At 38.8% G+C, this 19,857-nt stretch overlaps 1 protein-coding gene across 6 annotated transcripts in view; it reads right to left on the reverse strand.

Moving 5' to 3' along the window:
• Positions 1-19,857, reverse strand: part of Plcb1 (phospholipase C beta 1) — a 678,981-nt gene that overhangs the window by 318,903 nt on the left and 340,221 nt on the right. The window contains exon 1 of one of the 6 annotated variants that reach the window (XM_035446909.1): positions 16,422-16,441. The exons of the other annotated variants lie outside the window; for them this stretch is intronic. The gene's annotated coding sequence lies outside the window, so the exon portion shown is untranslated. Of the gene's footprint in view, positions 1-16,421; positions 16,442-19,857 lie in introns of those variants that run through there. 6 annotated transcript variants of the gene reach the window in all.

Raw genomic sequence — 19,857 nt, forward strand, 5'->3', positions numbered from 1 at the left:
GCAAACTCAGAGCTTTTATAACCCTGTTGCACAGGGGCTGTGCCATGTCAATTCACATCCACGAACAACGTCTCTCAAAGACACCTTTCAAGTCTATTCCCTTCTTCTATCTACTCTTCTGAGTCTCATCCTCCCCTCTTTCCTCCCCAGATGTCCATTTATCTCCCTTTCTTCCCCCTTTTGTCTCATATCTTCACCTTCTAGTGTGATTTGAACAAATTCATGAAAACTGAAGAGAAACAGATTTTTGTTGTATTTTTAATGCTAATTTTTTCCTCATTCATGTTTTCAAATTCCACAACTGGCTTCATGGCTTTGATCTATTTTTTTTTTTTTTTTTTTTTTTTTTTTTTTTTTTTTTTGAGACAGGGTTTCTCTGCGTAGCTTTGGAGCCTATCTTGGCACTCACTCTGTAGACCAGGCTGGCCTCAAACTCACAGAGATCCGCCTGCCTCTGCCTCCCTAGTGCTGGGATTAAAGGCGTGCACCACCAATGCCCGGCCTATCTATGTCTTTTTAATAAGATGCTTTAGAGTCACTTAATATAAATGTACCATATTTACCATCCAGAAACACCCTGATAAAAGCTGGCAAAGGATGCAACATTTATAGCTGACATGATAATAAAGAAGCGAACAAGAAGCCCTAGCAAGCCCCTGGGAAGTTTAGAAAAATTAGCATGGCATGGAGATGGCCCATGATACAGGTCTGGAAGGAAATACATTCCCTATAACTGCCTAGCAACTAGAATGCTTAGCAGACCTGGCTTTTAACAGGAAAGATCAGGCAGTGCCTAATACCTAGTAATTTATAAAGCAGCTGTCTAGGTAAGAATCTGATAGACACAACAGCTAAAAAGGATTCTATACATCATTTTTCCTTTAAATGTTCAATTTGCTTTATGTAGTTAGAAATACTCTAAAATGCTGACAGCATGACACTGGCTCATTAAAACATAGCATTTGCAAGTAAGACTCTAACTAATTTTAGATAATGTAGAAAATAAAATTCCAATGTCCCAAAGAGTTACTAGGATTTTTGACACTCTACTGTTGGATATGAGGAAGCACACCCCAATGGCTTGGATTTCTGTATTTAACTCATTATTGTTTTCATATATCTTCATATATTATTTTCCATTTCTAGTTTTTATGCTTTCAAGGGGATTTAGAATAAAAGTTATACAACACAAGGATTTATGTTTTAGAAATTTACAGATCTTGTGGGCAGAGAGATGGCAGAGTGGTTAAGAGTAAATTCTGCTCTTTCATAGGACGCAAGTTTAGTTCCCAGTGCCAAGTTGAGCTGGTTTATGAACCACCTGTAACCTAACTTCCATGGAGGATCAGACACCCTGTTTTGCCTCCTTGGGCACTTGCCCACCTGTGGCTAGCATACATACACACATACATACACACATATACACAGAGAGATACATGCAAAAAAATGATAAGAATGGGTCTTTTAAAAAACAAAAATAAATAAAAATCACAGACCTTGCAAATTTAGATGAGTGGAAAAAGTTTTGTATATGATATAATATGAGATACTGGGTACATATCTATAAATATAGGATGCATATATATATAATATATGCAGAAGCTTATATAAGACTTTATGAATTGCTTACCATATCATTCTTCCTTCTTTACTTTCTGCGATATGAAGGATTAAATGCACAGGGAGGAAATGCACTGGGGTGGGACAAAAATCACTAACATTTTATAAGTGAGAATTGATTTGCATGTTCTATCCATATTTTTCTGGGACAGACAGATACAGGAAGCTGGCCTACCATAGATGCTCTAAGTATGAGGAACTCCCTTGCACACGTACATGCACACAATTTGCTAACATATTCCAATCAAAATTGTTATATCTAGCTGTTTTTATTAAAAATAATAAATTTCTTTAATGTAGTAGGTTCAAACTGGAGTCAAAACACAGGTCATTAAGCATATTTATCCTTCACTCTGGACCAAGTACTGCAAGACAATTTACTGTGATATACAGCTTCCTCATATGATGGCTTCCCAGAGCCATGAATTGTGATCATTCCTTACAGGGCTTTAAGGAGCTACTAAAATGTGTCTTTTCCTTAGCCGACATTTGCACTAGCATTCATTATTTGCATACTCTCCTTTTGCTAAAAGTTTATGACCCCATCTCCTTTTTCTCTAATCTTTTTTTTCTAGCTCTTCAATTTTCTGACTTGGGTCTATGATAATTTTGTTATATCAGAACCTACTTTTAATTTTCATGCAGTCAGCTAATCAAAAGTCCCCATACTGCATGGAAAGATCAATGGAGTAAGATCAATAAAAGCTACTGTGAAACTTGGATCTGGATCACAAGAAACTTCCAGGGAAGTGTCACACTCAAACATTCAAATATAAACACTGAGTATTCATTATCTTAACATACAAATCAGATTTTTTAAGAATAGAAAGCCGGACGTTGGTGGCATATGCCTATAATCCCAGCACTCAGGAGGCAGAGGCAGGTGGATCTCTGTAAGTTCGAGGCTAGCCTGGTCTACAGAGTGAGTGCCAGGATAAGCTCCAAAACTACACAGAGAAACCCTGTCTAGAAACCTGCCCCCCAAAAAAAAGAAAATAAAAGAATTGATGGGTTGAACATGAAAGATACAAAATAGGTAAATTCATAATTCTGTAATTACCAATTTTACAAGTTTGAATTAATGGAAAATATACATTATGTTAGAATGCTTGCAGGCATTTTGGAAAACTTAGTCCCACAAAATGAATAAAGCAAAGCTGGTCAAACTTGAAAATTCTGCCTGCTATCATGCTGAAGACAACATTGAGATTTAAATCAATCATTAAAAAGGTTACAGGACATCATCCTCCTTTTTATAAATACAAAGCACTTCAAAGGAGAAACAGTGGAAACAAGGGTAAATTTTTGTCAATTGGGGAGCACATATTGTATGAAATGAAGCTTAAGATAGAGTAGGACTTGAGGAAGAATGGCCTTAAATACTTATATTGGTGAGCCAGTCCTGTTTAATTAGGGAGTGCTGGCATATGGTTTCAAATTTTGAAATATACCACTGGCAAATATGCCACCAGGTCCAAAGAAATAAAAAATAACAAGTAAGTAATAAAGTAAATAAAAATAAAAACCGATGAAAGACCCAGGAACAATAAAGGCAAGCACTTAAAGAGATAACTCAATGAAGTAAAAACATGAAAGGTTAAGTCTGAAGATGCTTAGTTAGGAGTTAGTTCATGAACATTTTAATGTGCTTAGATAAGAATTTACATTCACTTGTTTGAAATGCTGGATATCCTTAGTTGCTAGCCAGGGTTTAACTAGCAATTCTCCCACACATTTGGGTGGAAATGTAAGCTACTAGCATTTCCTGGGAAAAGAATTGCACAGGTAGACTGGAAATAGGGTCCCAGCAGGAAATGCAGAAATTCCATTTGTGATTACTTAGCTTGATTGTCAACTTGATTGGATTAAGAAGCACGCAGGAGGTTAGTGAAGCTTTGTGAGAGTGCCTGAGAGAGTTCCAAGAGATGGTTAGCTTAAGAGGGTCTGACCTAAAGTAGATTAATCCTCTAATGTATTCACGATGACATAGATTACTGGGGACAGTTAAAGACAGGAGGATGAGCACAGCTGGAGAAGCTAGATCACAAAGGCATGATCTTTTGGGTTACATCTTACCCTGGCTTCTTCTTGTACAGCTTTCCCCCTGATCTCTGCCCTTCCTAAGTGACAGTTTTGTCTACCACCCAATCCCACTACCAGGATGTTCTGTCTCACAATGGACCCAGAAACACTGAACCACCAGTGTCCACAGACTGGACCCTTAGAAACCATGAGACAAAATAAATATTCACTCTTATGTGATTTCTGTGAGGTATTTGTTCACTATAGTCACTAAAGCACTACTCTATTCACAATCCAAGATTGCAAGATCTGGATAAAAAGAGCACTGAGGAATACTCACAGGAATGTTCATCAAAAACATTGAGATGTCAAAAGGGAATTGGACCCAAAATGTCTATAACTAGAATAGATTACAATAAATTGCACTGTATTTTTGTGATGTACATCATACAAGTAAAATAGAACAAAAAATAAACCCTATTGTTCTGACTCCAATAAACAAATAAAAGAAGAATTTAAATACAGTGGCTTTACTTGTGTATGTTCAAAAGTACTGTGCCATTTAAGAATGTGAATAAACATAATTTTGATGTATGTTTATATTTGGGGGACTTATGAACAAAGGAAATATTACAAATAAAATTCATTATAGTATTTATGTCTTTTAGAGCTATGTAAGAGTGCTCAGGTGAGTATTTAGAGTTCTGGTAATATTCTTTGTTAAATTAGAATTGCTCTAAAGAAATCTGACAGTGTGAAGAAAGATTTCCAAAATACACATTTGTAAAGTTCTCACATATTCTGATAAGAATGAATACTGCAAAACAGTCCCAGACATGCTTAGTGATATGAATATAAAATGACTGCATGTAGCTTATTTGTAATGGTAAATACTGAGATCATTCCAAATAGCACCATGAATGGATAAGGACAGCTGAAAGCACTGTGGCCAGTATGCCATAATTTGTATAAAATACGATATCAGATGTGCACTCAAATATGTAGGTAAGTTCGAGATAATACTCTTTGAACTGAAAAGAAAAGGAGCATTTCTCAAAGGGAAGTAAGCCGACCCAATGAGTGATGGATAAAGGGGAATGTAAGAGCCAGAGGGAATGGAGAACACCAAGAAACAAGGGCCTCTAAAATCAACAAGATCCATGTGCATATGAACTCAGAGACAGAAGCAGCATGCACAGGCCTGCATGGGTCTGCACCACAAGAGGTCCTTGAGCTGAAAGAAGTTGATACATGTCTCTATCCCTAACCCAGAAGCAATCTCCTATTGATAACCACTTGTAAACAAAAATTTAGTTTTCTCCAAGGGAGTCTCACTGGGGAAACAAATTACTCTTAAGGGTAGGCTACATGTCCAACAGGAGATGGCCAACAGAAAATAAACTCAATGACGTCTTTGGAGACTCCTTGTCTCATAATGCCATGTCAGGGCTTTTACTTTTTTATTTTTATCTTATATTTTATTTTAAAATTTAATTTAACCTATATTTTTATTTGTTTATTTATCTACATATTTTTACATTTCTCTGCAGGTCCTTTTTGGATATATATATATATATATATATATATATATATATATATTATAACTTCCAATTTAGCATTTTTATGGGATTCCTAGGTATGTGAAGGAATGGGTCTCCTTGTCTATATGTGTTTCATGTGTCTTTTCTTGGGCACTTTTCCTCCAGTTTTGTCTTATTTTGATGTGTTAATTTTTGTTTTATCTTATTATATTATATCTATTTTATTATTATCTCTTAGAAGCCAATTTGTTTTCTGATGAGAGGAAGAAAGGGAGTGGATCTGGAAGGGAAGGTTTGGGAGGAAGTAGTAGGAATAGAGGGAGGGGTAGCTGTGATCAGGATATATTATTGAAGGGACCAGCTCCCCATTTCAGCAGCCATAACAGCTGAACACGAGTGCTTGTCTGACCTTGTCTTACTCACTAGGAGGTCAGATGCCTGCCTTGTGGCAAGGAACCAATCAGAAGTTAGTTGGTGGTGCTATGCTTTATGGCTCTGGGTGTGCTTTACCGACAAGTGCACAACAATGACGTGCAGAGCATAGCAACCGCCCTGGGAGGGCCTATGGGCCAAGACAACCAGTTGACCAATCAACACAGGGCAAACCCTCCAAGCCTGGAGCCACACCAATCCTGAGCCCCTAGACCCTCCCCTTACGTTGTCCTATAAGATCTCTATGCAGCGGTTCGAGCTGTCTTTTCTAGCCGTCCACCACGGCAGGTGGATGAAAGACCCGAGTTAACATGGGGTTAGCTCGTTAAACAACTTTAATAAAGCTTCATGCAGTTTGCATCAAGCTTTTGATTCCACCTGGTGTTTGGGGTGACCGCGGTCCTGGGCTGAAATCCTGGAGGCCTGAGCTTCTGAGGGTCTTTCATTATGTGAATAAAGAATCTAGTTTCAATAAAAGGAAAAAATAATCTGTTTCTCACAGATAATGAAAATGCTCAGAATGCTGTATAGAATCAGAGGAAAACCTTAGTGCATGTTTTTTTTTAACTGTTTGTAAAATGATAAATGTATATAATTAAATGTAATCATGAATTATTTATAGTTCCATAATTCTCTTTCTCTATTTCTCCCTACATGTGTCTTTTCCTTCTTTCCTGGATGAGGTTTCCCTGGGTGGCCCAGGCTGTCAGTGGCCTCAAGTGACCCTCTCTGTCAGGTCAACAGGTGCATGCCACCACACCAGCTGCTACATAATTTTCTTAACACAATACAAAACATATTCTTGGCACTTTTTGACACAGAACAGCAAGTAAGCTAACATTTTCAGAAAAAAAGGTAAGGCATCCAGTCTGCAACATTGCCAGATGCAGACATCTGGTTTTGAAGGTGCCTGTCTGTCCACTGTGAAGCTTTTATGTAGACCTATTCTATCATTGTCTGAGCATTGTGGGGGCAGCTTCTCATAACAGTTTCTTTTCTCATATTTATGACTTAGCATTAAATAGGACATAGCCTTTTTCTCATTTCTCTAGGAAGGGTCACAGCTCTTTTAGATCCTCATGTAGCTTAGGAAGAAGCAAAGCATTGGATGTGGGTGATCTAGTTTCACTTGTATCAATCCTTTGGTTGGATATGTGAACTCTCTGCTAATGATCTTCAAGGGCTGTCACTTTGGAATGCCAGGGTGAAGGTTCGTTTTCTGAAATCTCTGTATCTCTTTAGTAACCCCTCCCCTTTTAATTTTCACTAGTAGAAACTACACTCTACTTTGAATTCTTTTATGGGATGTATCAGCTATTGGAGTTGAAATGGTCGTTTCTGTTCATTTGCATGAGAAACAGAAAAGGGAATGGGCTGTGACAAGTGTTGTACAACTCATCAATTTTCAGACAGCCATTTTCACAGCTCTGGGTAAGTCTTCAAGATCACAAGATGGCTGCCCCAAATCCTGTCCAGTCCCCCCAAACAATTTCCATCAGCAAGCATTTCCTTACCTCCTCCTTAAAGGTGACCACTAGTCTAATACCTACTGCCATAGACACATTTTGTGTCTGCCTCTTTTACATCGGTGGGAATCTTACAAAACCATAAAGCCCTTTCCAGGTAGTGGATTCTTCTTCTGGCTTCTCTCATTACAAATGTTGCTTTGAGTTACTCATGATCTAGTAGGTTTGTAGTCGAATCGTAGGACTACAACAGTGCTCCTTTACCCATTTTTTCAGCAAATGTAAAGGGCTTCTCATTTTTAGCTACGCTGCTATGAGCATTGTCATACAAGCATATGCATGGATTCATATGTGGTTAGCGATATTTGAAAGGGGAATCATCTGATCATAGGATCAATGGATAACCAGCCTGTTCCAGATTACCAGGTATTTCAATTGTATTTTGGATACTGCTCTTTCCTGTGATGCTGCAGTGACTATTCTTTGAACAGTGGTTTATGTACTACTGGGATGTTTCTGCTATCTAGACACTTCATTAAGAAACTAAAGGTGGGAGCACAGACACTATTACAATTTCCTTCACAACACCAACATTTCCTTCACAAATTTGAAAATATTGTTGTTTAAGGCCTATCTTCTTTGCATTGAATTATTGAATTATAACAAAAAGATGACAGTGTGCATACATCTTAAGGAGATATGTAAAAGGAAATTTACAGGCGCTGGAGAGATGGCTCAGTTTTTCAAGAGGACCCAGGTTCAATTGCCAGCACCCACATGCCAGCTCATAACTGTCTGTAACTCCAGTTCCAGGGGATCGGATACCTTCACACCAATGCAAATAAAATAAATTTAAATTTAAAAAGAGTGTCCCAATACCAGGACAAAATAGCATTAAAAAAAGAAAAATTTACTCATAAAGTGCAAGAGTTATGACCCAGATCATGAAGTTGAACATTTGAACAACACAGAAACTCTATTCCTCTTTTGGATTATATGGTTACTCACAGGTAGACTTTTCACCATGACCCTACAAAATTTTTATATTTGTACTTAAGTTTAATGTGAACACGACTATACAGTTTGAGAGATTATGTAAGATATATAAAGTTTGGAAAGGAAAATAAAGTTTTTATCATAAATCCAATTTTAGTAGAAGGAAGGCAAGAAGCCATAATATAATATATTTAACAGAAGCCATAAATATAATATATTTAACTTGTGGTAACAAAAAACAGTTACCACAGTACATACCAGGTGCTACCTAAGCATTTAGATCCATAATATTTAATCTTTCAGCAATTCAAGGAATAAAGTCATTGTACTAATTTTTCTAGATAAAAAAATTCTTAGACCACTTCCACACTTGGAAAAGATGACCACTCCTCTCACCACTGACTGGAGTGCACCTGATCTGGGTGAGCCTGGCCTGAGGGCCGGAAAGCAGCAGAACTGACTCTGCCTGCACCCTGTCCCATCATGTGGTGGTACCCATGAGGGAAAGATGCCCTCCACCCTCCACCCCTTGCTACCTGAGGCATGCTAGAGAGCTGGCCCCTGGGTCATGAGAGTGAGAGAACTAGCCCTGCCCCACACCAGCTGCAGCACACATAAGCATATAGGAGAGCAGGCCCTGTACCCCACTTAGGCAACACAGTAGTGCTGACCCTGTTGTCACGGGTGCAAGTGAGCCAGTTCTGGGCATGAGAGCAGGAGAACTGAGCTGCTCCCCCATAATTCTCCCTTCAGCAATCAGGTTAGAGGGCCCCCCACCTTGCCTGGACAAAACAGTAGAGCTGGCCCTGATGAGGTGAGTATAGGGGATCCAGATTTGGGGCCTAAGAACAGGAGAACTGACTGCTCCTTGCTGTAGGCTGGATTGGAGTGCTGACGAGCTTGCCTGAATAGTGACGATGAGGCAAAGTTAGTGGGCTAACCAACCTAGCTACTACCCAGGCTCAGAACTAGGCCTATGAGTTGGCCCTCCCCAACATCCACCAAATCTATTATCTGTTTGAGCATGTGAAGGGGATGAACCGACAGATCCAAAACAGTACAATATCAACAACACAGGACAACAACAGGATATGTAAGAGGAGCTCCAGTGAGAGTCCATAATTGGTGGTGTAGTGGAAACCAGAGAGGCCTGGAGTCTGGAGCCAGATGAGTGACTCATGGGAATGAGTGACTTCTAAGGAAAAATGAATGGACTAAAGGATAAACTGTGTGACTCAACAGGCCACACGATAGCTTCCATGACAAGAGTCTCCTTCCTTTTGCTTGTTTTTTGGTTTTTCTTTTAAATTTGGTTTTGATTTGCAGCGGCAGAGGGTTTGGAATGCATGGTGTGAAATCCACAAAGAATCAATAAAAGTTAAAAACGAAGAACAAAGACTCTCAGACCAAAGAAGATGAAAATACTTGCCTGTCTTGAAAGGCTAGTACAGCTGACTGGACACCTGAGTCTGTCATGAGACAGCTGTTTCTCACATGAAACAGCTGTGTGTGTGTGATTATCCCGCTGAGACTGACGTAAGGCAGCTGTCTAAAATTATCCTCTTGAGCCTGACATCATTTTACTGAGTCTAATATCATACTGTTAGTCCTGACATCATCCAGCTGTGCCCCAAATCATCCACTGGTGTCTAACAAAATCCAGCTAGGACTGATAACATCTTCCTGTGCCTGACATCATTTTCCTGAGCCTGCTATACCATTGAGCCTGATGTCATCCAGCTGTGTCTGATATATCATCCAGCTGTGCCTGACATCATCCTGCTGTGCTTGACATCATCTAGCTGTGCCTGACATCATCCCACTGTTCATAACATCACCCATATGTGACTGACATCATCCAGCTGTGTCGAACATCACTTTGATGTGTATGACATCTTCCATGTAGGACAGACACCATTCATTTGTGCATGACACCGTCCAGCTGTTTTTTGATATCATTCTTCTTCAACTGGAATCAGCTAGACTAACTTTTATTGTATGTATTGGCGTCTAGTTCTCAAAATTGCAAATGGTTAATAAACAGATAAATGTCTCAGTGAGTAGACACTTGTACTTGTCCCGTCTTCCCCTCTTTAACATAAAATATGAAAACAAGCTGCTAGAGACGAGGATCACCATCTGACTAGATGACAAAATGTAACTGGCAGGCAATTTTGGAATCACTTGTACCCTCCTGCCATTTTCTGTTTGTTCTAAAAGTTGAAACAGTGAGTGTATCTTAACATCGCAGGCTACAGCTGGCCTTATTACTGCTTATGGGGTCCATTTTTAATTAAAATGTAATTAATGCCTCAAGATATAGGAATACAAAATTGTAAGTAATACAATAAGCAAACTGAGAAAGCTGGAAGACCTGCATGGATTCATGAAGTAGCTTGTCAGTATTGATGATGCTTGTACTCAACACAGCACCCTGTTGAAGGGCAATAGAGATGCTTTTTTATTCAGTGAAGGGGGAGAGAAAGGAAAGCCAATACCAGGGTTCCAGTCTGAAGGCAGCTGGAAGTGCCACTGCCATTTAAACCACGTGATTTTCTAATAATAAGTGGGAAGATGAAAGTTATCAAATAGTGTAAAAGTAGGAAAAAAATCATGATCAAGAAGGCAGAATCTCTGGCCTGGGTGGAGTACTAATGTTCAGTTGGGCCAGGTTATTTACTTGGCAAAGGAACCACCCCTAGGAAGGTGAGCTTACCTCTAGGCATGCTAAAGAGATGGCTGGAATAATTAGTCTTTTAGTGAGCTATTATACCTTGTCTTCCCAGAATTTCCACTTCTACTATAATAGCTAACCATAAGTCGGCCTACATTTCTGAACTCTTCAGGAAGACATAATTTCTCTTTTCTTCTTTGTTTCTTTTCTAAGCATGAATAAAAAAAAATCTTTGTGTTTACCCCAAATTTTAGGCTTCCTTACTCTTTCTCTGAAGTTTCCCTCACCACCATGTGGCTAGTTGTCATCTGCTGATTCTACCTCCATGCAATATTAAATGGCCTATCCCCCACCCCACTTACTCCTTTCTCAGGGCAGCTGTTAAGATTTGCATATTGCTTGTCTAGAAAGTTTTTACTTTAGAACGCTAACAAAATAGTCCCTCGAGCTTCTTTTCTAGTCCATTATTAAATTATTTTATAAGTGAGACTAAGAATGCTAGGAGGGGATTCTAATTTCCCCCATATCATCAGGCAACTAGAAAAGGATCCAAGATTCCAGTAACAATATGTTGGGTGTTGCAAATATGTTTTACAACACAAAAATAAAGGCCTGGAAGGAAGTGTGTTTGAATGTATTAATGGAATACCAAATTTGATTCAACTGACAGAAGTGCATGAATCAAAGAGATGTTCTCAGGGAAATAAAATGATGAAGGCAGGGCTGGAATAAAGTTTCGGGTCTGTGGGACATCTTAGGAATGGACAAAGGATACAGGATATGCAACTTTGAAAAGTAAATTCCTTCCATATGCTTTAAGAAGTTACGAGTGTAACAGAATTAAATCTATATGTGTGATAAGTTACCACAGAATCATAAACTTGAGTTTGTTCACCCAGATCACATCAGAGAACAGATACTGTCTCAAAGCTACCCACATACTCTTCCTTGGGTATTATATATCACTCCAAAATGAAGGGTTGCTTGAATTTCACTTTGGTTAGAGTAACATGGAGCTTCAAGTAAACAAACAGATGCTTTAGGAAAAAATACTGAAAACGTGTTATCTAATCCCAATTTGATTTGACTTGAACAAATGTGACCCTAAGAAGATAAAGCCACACAAAGTAATTTGTGTTCTTCTGCAATATCCAGGCAAAAGGACAAGTTCTTTGTTCTGTTTTTAAAGAAATCTTCTGAGATTCACATCATTCAATTAGGTTTTCTTCATGGACAGCAAGGGGCTGATCTCTTTTTACTGTTCTACTGGGAACCCAGAGCAGCAAAACTGACTATTGGGAGGATACAGAAATGAGTTTTTTTCCCAGTGTCTGGGGAAAGTGACTTCCCTGAGGTTGGTTTTTCAATATCTGTCAGTGTCCATGATGGTTTGAAAGAAAATGGCCTCCAAACTGGGTGGTACTATTAGGATGTATGGCCTTGCTGGAAGAAGTGTGTTACTCTAGGGGTGGACTTTGAGGTCTCTTTTGCTCAAGCTTCCCTCAGTGTGGTAACCAGTGGACTCCCTGCTGCCTTCTGGTCAAGATGTAGCCAGCACCAGGTCTGCCTTCATGCTGCCATGCTCCCCATCATGGTGATAAACTGTAAGTGAGCCCCTCAATTAAGTGTTTCACTATATAAGAGTTGCAGTGGGCATCCCTTTCCGCTGACCGATCCACAACAAGAGCCCTCATCCAGTGGCTGATGGAAGCAGAGACAGACATCCACAGATATACACTGAGCTGAAATCTGGAATTTAGTTGAAGAGAGGGAGGAATGAAGAGCGAAGGGGTCTGTACCAGGTTGGAGAAACCCACAGGAACAGTTGGCTTGAACAAGGGAGAGCACATCAACCCCAGATGCAGTCTGGGAGGCCAGTATAAGACTGATTCAGACCCCTGAACATGGATGCCAATAAGGAGGCCTCTGCACTCCAGGGAGCCTCTGGTAGTGGATTAGTATTTTTCCCTGGTGCAAGAAGGGACTTTGAGAGCCCATCCCACATGAAGAGATACACTCTGGCCTTGGACACATGGGGCAGGGCCCAGGCCCAGCACAGGAAGATTTGGTGGACACTGCAGAGCCCCCTTTGAGGGACCTACCCTGCCTGGGGAGTGGTGGGTGGATGGGGTGGAGAGTAGGTTGCGGGTGGGGTGAGGGGAGGGAGAGGGAGAAGGGACTTACATGTGAAACAAGCTTGTTCCCTAACTTGAACAAAAAAAAAAAAAAAAAAAAAAAAAAAAAAAGAGTTGCAGTGGTCATGTGTCTTTTCACAGCCATAAAAGGTAAAATAAGACAGTGTCCAAAGAACAAGTTGGTCAATAGGATTGGAAAAAGTTGTGTTTCCTTGCCATAGTTTAGTGTGAAACTAATCAGTCTAATTGAGATTGATTACTATACTCGGCCCTATAAACCCCCAAATCAAATTAACTGTAACAGAACTATGTAGACAAATATTTACATTTCAATGCCAAAATAAACATAAGCCTTGCTCAACACTAATCATAATTGAATAACAAGCCTTTCGGCTAAGTCGAGACTTTTTTCATAAACGTTCTGGAATGGATTACTTCTCTCCTATACCTCTATGGGCTAAGAAGATGTTTTATAATAAATTTATTCCCCACTCCATTCTTCATCCTTTGATCTCAGATTGAAAAATTACCCCCCATCTTTACATCAATGTCATTGTCAACAACATCTTTATTGGACATTAGCTTTATAAAAGCAAATGAAATGGTACAGATAAATACTCATGGCTGCTTTTAATATTGTGTTTTCTAAAAGTATGTGGTTAGACACATAAGAATGCCTACCATTTATTTAAGTGTTGCCTTGATAGTAGTTTGAAAGCACAAATTGCTGCATTCACAGCTGGGCAATGAACATCTCACAGCCCCAGCCCATCCCTGTATCACAAATGTACAGGGAATGAATTACTCACAATGATTTTAGATGACTGTGACATAAATATTAATATATCTTAGAAGGTAACATTTACTTATGCTTATAAACAAATCAGCTCTGTCTTAACAATATTGTCAAATACAAGTTTTAAAACCCCAATACCAGCCATGGTGCTGCACACCTTTAATCTCAGCACTTGGGAAGCAGAGGCAGGCGAATCTCTGTGAGTTCAAGGACAGCCTGGTCTACAAAGTGAGTTCCAGGACTGCCAGGGCTACTACAGGGAGAAACCCACAGAAAACAACAACAACAAACTCACCTTCCAGAACATAATAGACATTTTGGGTTGACACTTAGTTTTACTTCTTATGGCATCTTCTGTTCTGATTATCTTTATCCAACTGGACTTATAAATATTTAATCAGTCCATTGCTGCTTGCCTAATATAAGAAAGAGGAAACCTGACTAATGATACTCAGCCAAATTGACCTTGAAAGGACAAGACACATTTAAATGTTATTCTTGTCCTGGTTTGCATTTAAAGAGGGAGCAAATGCCAGAACAGTTTAGATAATGAAGTTAGTTATTAAAAGAAATATCCCAGGCATAGGTTACAAAACAAAAATATCCCATCACTCTCCACCCTGAAAACCTCAGACACATTGGTTTTTCTTCTTTGTTAATTTCTGAACTGCCAAAGCTATTTAAACATTTATATTTTATTAACTGTATTCTTTAATCTTACTCAATAGACCATTATATTATTGTTGGTAAATCCATATGAATAAAACATTTTTTATTACTTTTTAGATACAAAGTTTTTTTATCATGAAATAGAAAGGAATGGAGAGATTTTTCTTATGTTTTTCTTCTGTTGCTGCTACTCATTATTTATATATGTACATGTGTTTGAATGTGCATGCCGATGCTGCTGGAGGCTAGAACAGGGTGTTAGGTCCCCTGGAGATAGAGCTATAGGAGGTTTTGTGCTCAGTGTGGTACTGAGAACCAAACTCAGGTCTTCTGCAGGAGTAGCAAGTGCTCTTAATTTCTGAGCTATCTTTCTATATCCAATTGTTGCTGTTACTCTTTTTTTTTTCAAATTCTTTACTAGATATGTACAGATATGTTGGGAGTTTTTGCTATTTTAAAATCAAATTGTTAGTTCATCTATTTTATTGTATTGAATAAGGACTCAAAAGCAACTTCATGGAACAAAAATTAGATTCAATGTAAATTTCAGTAAGTACAAACCTATAATCATCAAAATTTGAGGAGTGAAAGAGCCATGTTGCTTCTACTTGCTAGATACCTCATACATGGTCTCTCTGGGGCCCAGTTTTCAGTGGCTCCCTCTGTCTTACTCAGACTCCACATGTCACCCAGCACCCTCAGAGTGCCAGAATCTCTTCCTTTCTCTGTACACTGATGTGGGAAAAAAAAAAATCTTGATAAATCACACTCATACAAAACTCTGTCCTCTGTCAGCAGATGTAGAAGTGTAGTTTATAACACAGAGGCTGCCCCGCTGACACCATCTTTGTCATCAATCATTTCCTGAATTTTAAGCTTTCCTTAGACTGTCAATCAAATATGCATAGTGTCTACTTGTTCATCATAAGGCATAATGTAAAATGCCTTGGTTTTCTTTCTCCTTTGGATCCGTGTCTTCCATCTCTGATTCTTCCCACTCGCAATAACACACACTTATGTTTGATCAGGATCATTTATAAAACTTTACCTTGAATATGATTTTTTGCTCCACAAATGTGCTTTTTCTTTCAAATCCTTACTAATACACACACTGAGTCTTCTCTTTCCTCTTCCTTGTAATATTTTTACTGTCCTGATTAGTGCTACGTCAAGAGTAGATACCTTGGAGCCACTGAATGAAGACAGTGTGATAGATACTTGAACACAAGTGATAACCAAACTGCTCACCTTTGCCCCAGGATCACATGAGCCTTGCAAATCTCTTGGCATTTCATCCTTAGCTGCCTGGCCCACTTTTTTTTTTCTGGTGGGAGGATGTTAGAATTTATGGGGATATTGTCTTTTAGCTGTCTGGTCCACTGAAAGCAATGCCCATGCTCTGTGACTAGCATTCCATTTGACAACTTTGCATGCTTCATCCAGTTTGATTTAAATGCCAGCATGAAGGACCTTGATTTGAGATTGCATCATCAGGGAAGCAGATGTACTCTATGTTAAGTCTCAGAAAAGAAGTCTGTAATAAAGACGATCCTTTATTTCATATCCCTACTTAGTCACCTACCTGTGTTTAAAATCTCTTATGAGTAAAGACGTCTACATTTCTTGTGGCTTAGAACACATTTAGAACACATTTATAACAAAACCATTCTGACTATATTATCATTGTTAAGAATCTTGAAGCCATGCTTTTTGACTTCTGGTATTTAAAATAACACCATTTGCTTTTGGTCACTGAGCACTGTTCATTACAACAAAATCATTTTCTTTAATCTGACTTTTATGGATCCCAAGGAAAGGGCATCACATTCTGCTTTGACCATGTGTGTTTACTGGAGGAAGAAAAGTAGGACACAGAATTATGAACTATGAACAGACTTTGGATTCTATTGGTCCATGTTGAGGCATTCGTCCTTCTAGGTGATTGAGTTTTTGGGAGAGGGCAGCTGGTATCCACCACAGTCCAATAGGACAAGAATAGAAAAATTAATGAAACAATTATCTTAAGTGAGGCCCCCTGCCAAAAAATGGGCCCGAGACAGAGATTCTTACAATGATCTATTGAGAAAGTCCTCAGGAAAAATCCAGAACAGCAGAAGATAAATGAGATGTGGACTCAGCTGTCTCATGTCCTCAACTTGATCCTCAAAACTCCTCTGGACTCTTCATTACATCTCACAATCTGTGGTGAAAGAGGAGGTCTAGGTTTACACATCACAGATGCAAAGAATGCTACCTGGTAACTAGGATATGTGGAGTGAATGTGGGACTCCAACAGTGACAGGAGAAAGTGGCAGTCATTCAAAGACAATCTCCAGAACCATTTTCAGCTTCAAACCATAGTGGCAGCACCCATGGCAGCACCCATAACAGCTGGTGGGTCTAGGCAGGACACCTCATCTGCTACAATGAAGAAGAGCCATGCTAAGAAAGAAAGATGACCTAAGTTGCACTCCTGGACTCTGGTTTCTTTGGTGCAACATGATTTCACCTCCTTCTCATGGACTTTGTGTCCGTTTCTTAGTACTTGTCCAAGGCTGCTGGGCCTTTCGGCAAATTTTATCCCCCAAATCTGCAAATAGCTTTGAGTGATTATCTAAATCATTTGAGTCCATGTGTCTTCTCTTCCCCATCATGATCTGTTTCCAACATTGCTGGTAACCATGATTTCTGTATCTGGTTAACCTGGGTACCCTTTCCCACATTTTAACATCTCAGAAACTAGAATGGCATATTCTAAAATGGTTGGCAGGATTTTTCCAAATTACTATTGGTTACATAACAGAAGTGTCTCTTATGATTGCTAGCTTTGAAATTTTAATGAAATATAATACATCACATATGCAACAGGTTCATAGGGCTGTTCTATAAAAGTACATAGCCTTTGCTTCAGTATCTGTGTTCACTGATACATAATAGAATGAGAGGTGACCTTTTAGAATGTAGCTCATGCTTGAATATCAGTGCATTTGAACCAGTGATCCACTGGGTGCAGGGGGCTCCACATAGGACAATTCATGAAAAGAACAGAATTAGTGAATGTAAGGGAACTTGCCCTGGAACCCTCAGCCCACAGGATGTATCTTTCTCTCTCTTCTGTTCACTTTACTAATTTGTACAAATGAGGAGGGCCTGGCTGAATTAATGAAAATTATGGGAAAAGTGATTCTTTTTTTTTTTTTTTAAATTCAAGAACAAGTAGCTGATACAAGGTTAATGAGGCATCACCTAGAATTAGCCCTTCAGGGAGAAGCCTTAATAAATGGATAAGAATAATTTATAATTAGGCTTTTTCTTCTGTACTTGAAAAGTGCTTAAGATGAGCGTATTTATAAGAAGGTTATACATATCTTCCACTGCTTCGCAATTTTATTCCTATTTTTAATTTGTCCTAGGATAGTTTTCTTAATTTTTCTGCAGCTGATTTAACACGGTTCCTTCCTAGAATAACACCTTGTTGACATTGCAAACATTCAGGTTAGTGAGTGCAACCTTTATTTTATCAATGTTTAGACAGACGAAATTGTATATGCATGTAGTATTTCCAAAATCCTAGGCTATACTTAGCATACAAATTTCTGAAGAAAGAATCCAGACCCAGAAGATTGCCTACAGTATGATTCTGTGGAGAGGAAGCATGAGAAGATGCGAAATTATTTAGGTCATAGCAACTGTGTACTGATTGCCTTTGTGGGTGGAGTGTTTGGTTGGAGCACAGAGGGAGGAGGCTAGCGTGACATTCCACAGCTTGAGGAGAATGAGCGCTAAGATAGTTTGTATCTTTACAATGGTTCTTTGCAAGATACACATTTACCCACATATATTGCCGAAGGTAGGCTTTTTCTTAACAAAGTGCTACTCAGGAAAGCTGTATATGCTGTTACTCAGATCTTGGTTCCTACTTTAGAGAAAAACTTAGCAAAGAAAAACAGCAACGAAATGCAAATAAACCAACAAAATTAGCTGGATGGAAGTACCTGAACGAAGAGCTGTTTACTATGTATAATTTATATGATTTATCCAAACTGTATTTTTTCCTAACCTTTCTGAATGAACTTTAGATTTTGATTCACATTTAAATCATAAATTAGAATGTTGACTTTAAAACAACAACAGGGTATCCTGAAATAAAATTCTAGCATAATCCTACTGTTTAAGACTTAGCCTCACCAAGACCATTCATCCCTCTAGACTCAAGGGTTACCACAGATAAAGTGTTAGCGGCTTTGAAGGGGACTTTTCTTATCACTCTGTCACCTCCGTGTGATTTCTAATTAGCTTTTCTCAGTGACTCTTGGGTTTTAAGAAAAACAATTCTTTCTTGTCTAAAACCTGAACTCAACAGCATTCATGACTTCAAAAAGAAACTGAACAGACCCAGTGCTGCAAGCCTAACAGCCCTTAGTTACTTCAAGGATGGAGGCAGAAGGATTTCAAGTTTAAGACTAGTCTAGGCTATAGAGTGAGTTCAAAGTCAGACTGGACAACTTAGAAAGATCCTGTCTTAAAATTAAAAAATAAGGTAAGATAAAATAAAATAAAGAAGGTTTGGGATAGGGCTCAGTGTTGGGACATCTGCCTGGCATATGTGAAGCCCAAAGTTAAATTCTCAGTTCCTCATACACATAAGTGAATATATAAATAGCTAATAAACATAATAAGCCAGCCAAATGAGTTAGTCTCATTTAGGCTGTCTAATGATAAACAATGATTCTGGCCAAACACTACATCTCTGCATATTATCTACCAGGAAACATCTGACAATATATCTATTAAAATTTATTAAAATAAGAAATAAATGTGAAAGCTAAGCATTCTTCAGAATTTAATAAATGACATCATAATGTTGCCCAATAGTGTCCTATAAATAAAACTATTCAGCTAAATAAGCATATAAATGTACAAATTACAATCATATGAAGATTGGAAAGCAGAGGAAGAGATAAATATAGAAATATTTGCATGTCATTTTTGGTGACTTTTTCAGGGCAAAGTGCCAAGTTCTCTAGTTACTAGTGTGTCTACTGCCTTTATTTACCTTCGTAAAGAAAATGGAGGCAATTATGCAAAAAAATATTCAGATCCTGAGGAACACTTCTGCTTACCACTTGCAGTCTTGGTGGGTGAGCTTCAGGGGACAGGGTTGGATACTCAAACCTACCCTGCTGTGGCCTGGGGATCCTTTCCTTCCTACTCCTTGGCTCTTAACCTGTTCATCCAGTTTTCTTTCACTCCCTTTCAGGTTTGAGATCAAGGTCTCAGAAGGTTTTGCTTACTCATACACCTCTCTTCCTCCACACTAATTAGACCCACATATTAGCTCCTTCCCTTTTCAGCCTCCAAGGTTGCACTTTCTTCCTCAGGTCTCACACAATAGGAACCAGAAGGAAAGGGATGTGTTTACTTTCACTTATACACTTACAGGAGCAGATGTGATGCCTGTTACATAGCAGCAGGCACCAAGTGAGTGCACATCTGCATAAGCAAA

The sequence above is a fragment of the Cricetulus griseus genome, chromosome 6, assembly GCF_003668045.3.
Source record: "Cricetulus griseus strain 17A/GY chromosome 6, alternate assembly CriGri-PICRH-1.0, whole genome shotgun sequence".
Lineage (NCBI taxonomy): Eukaryota > Metazoa > Chordata > Mammalia > Rodentia > Cricetidae > Cricetulus > Cricetulus griseus.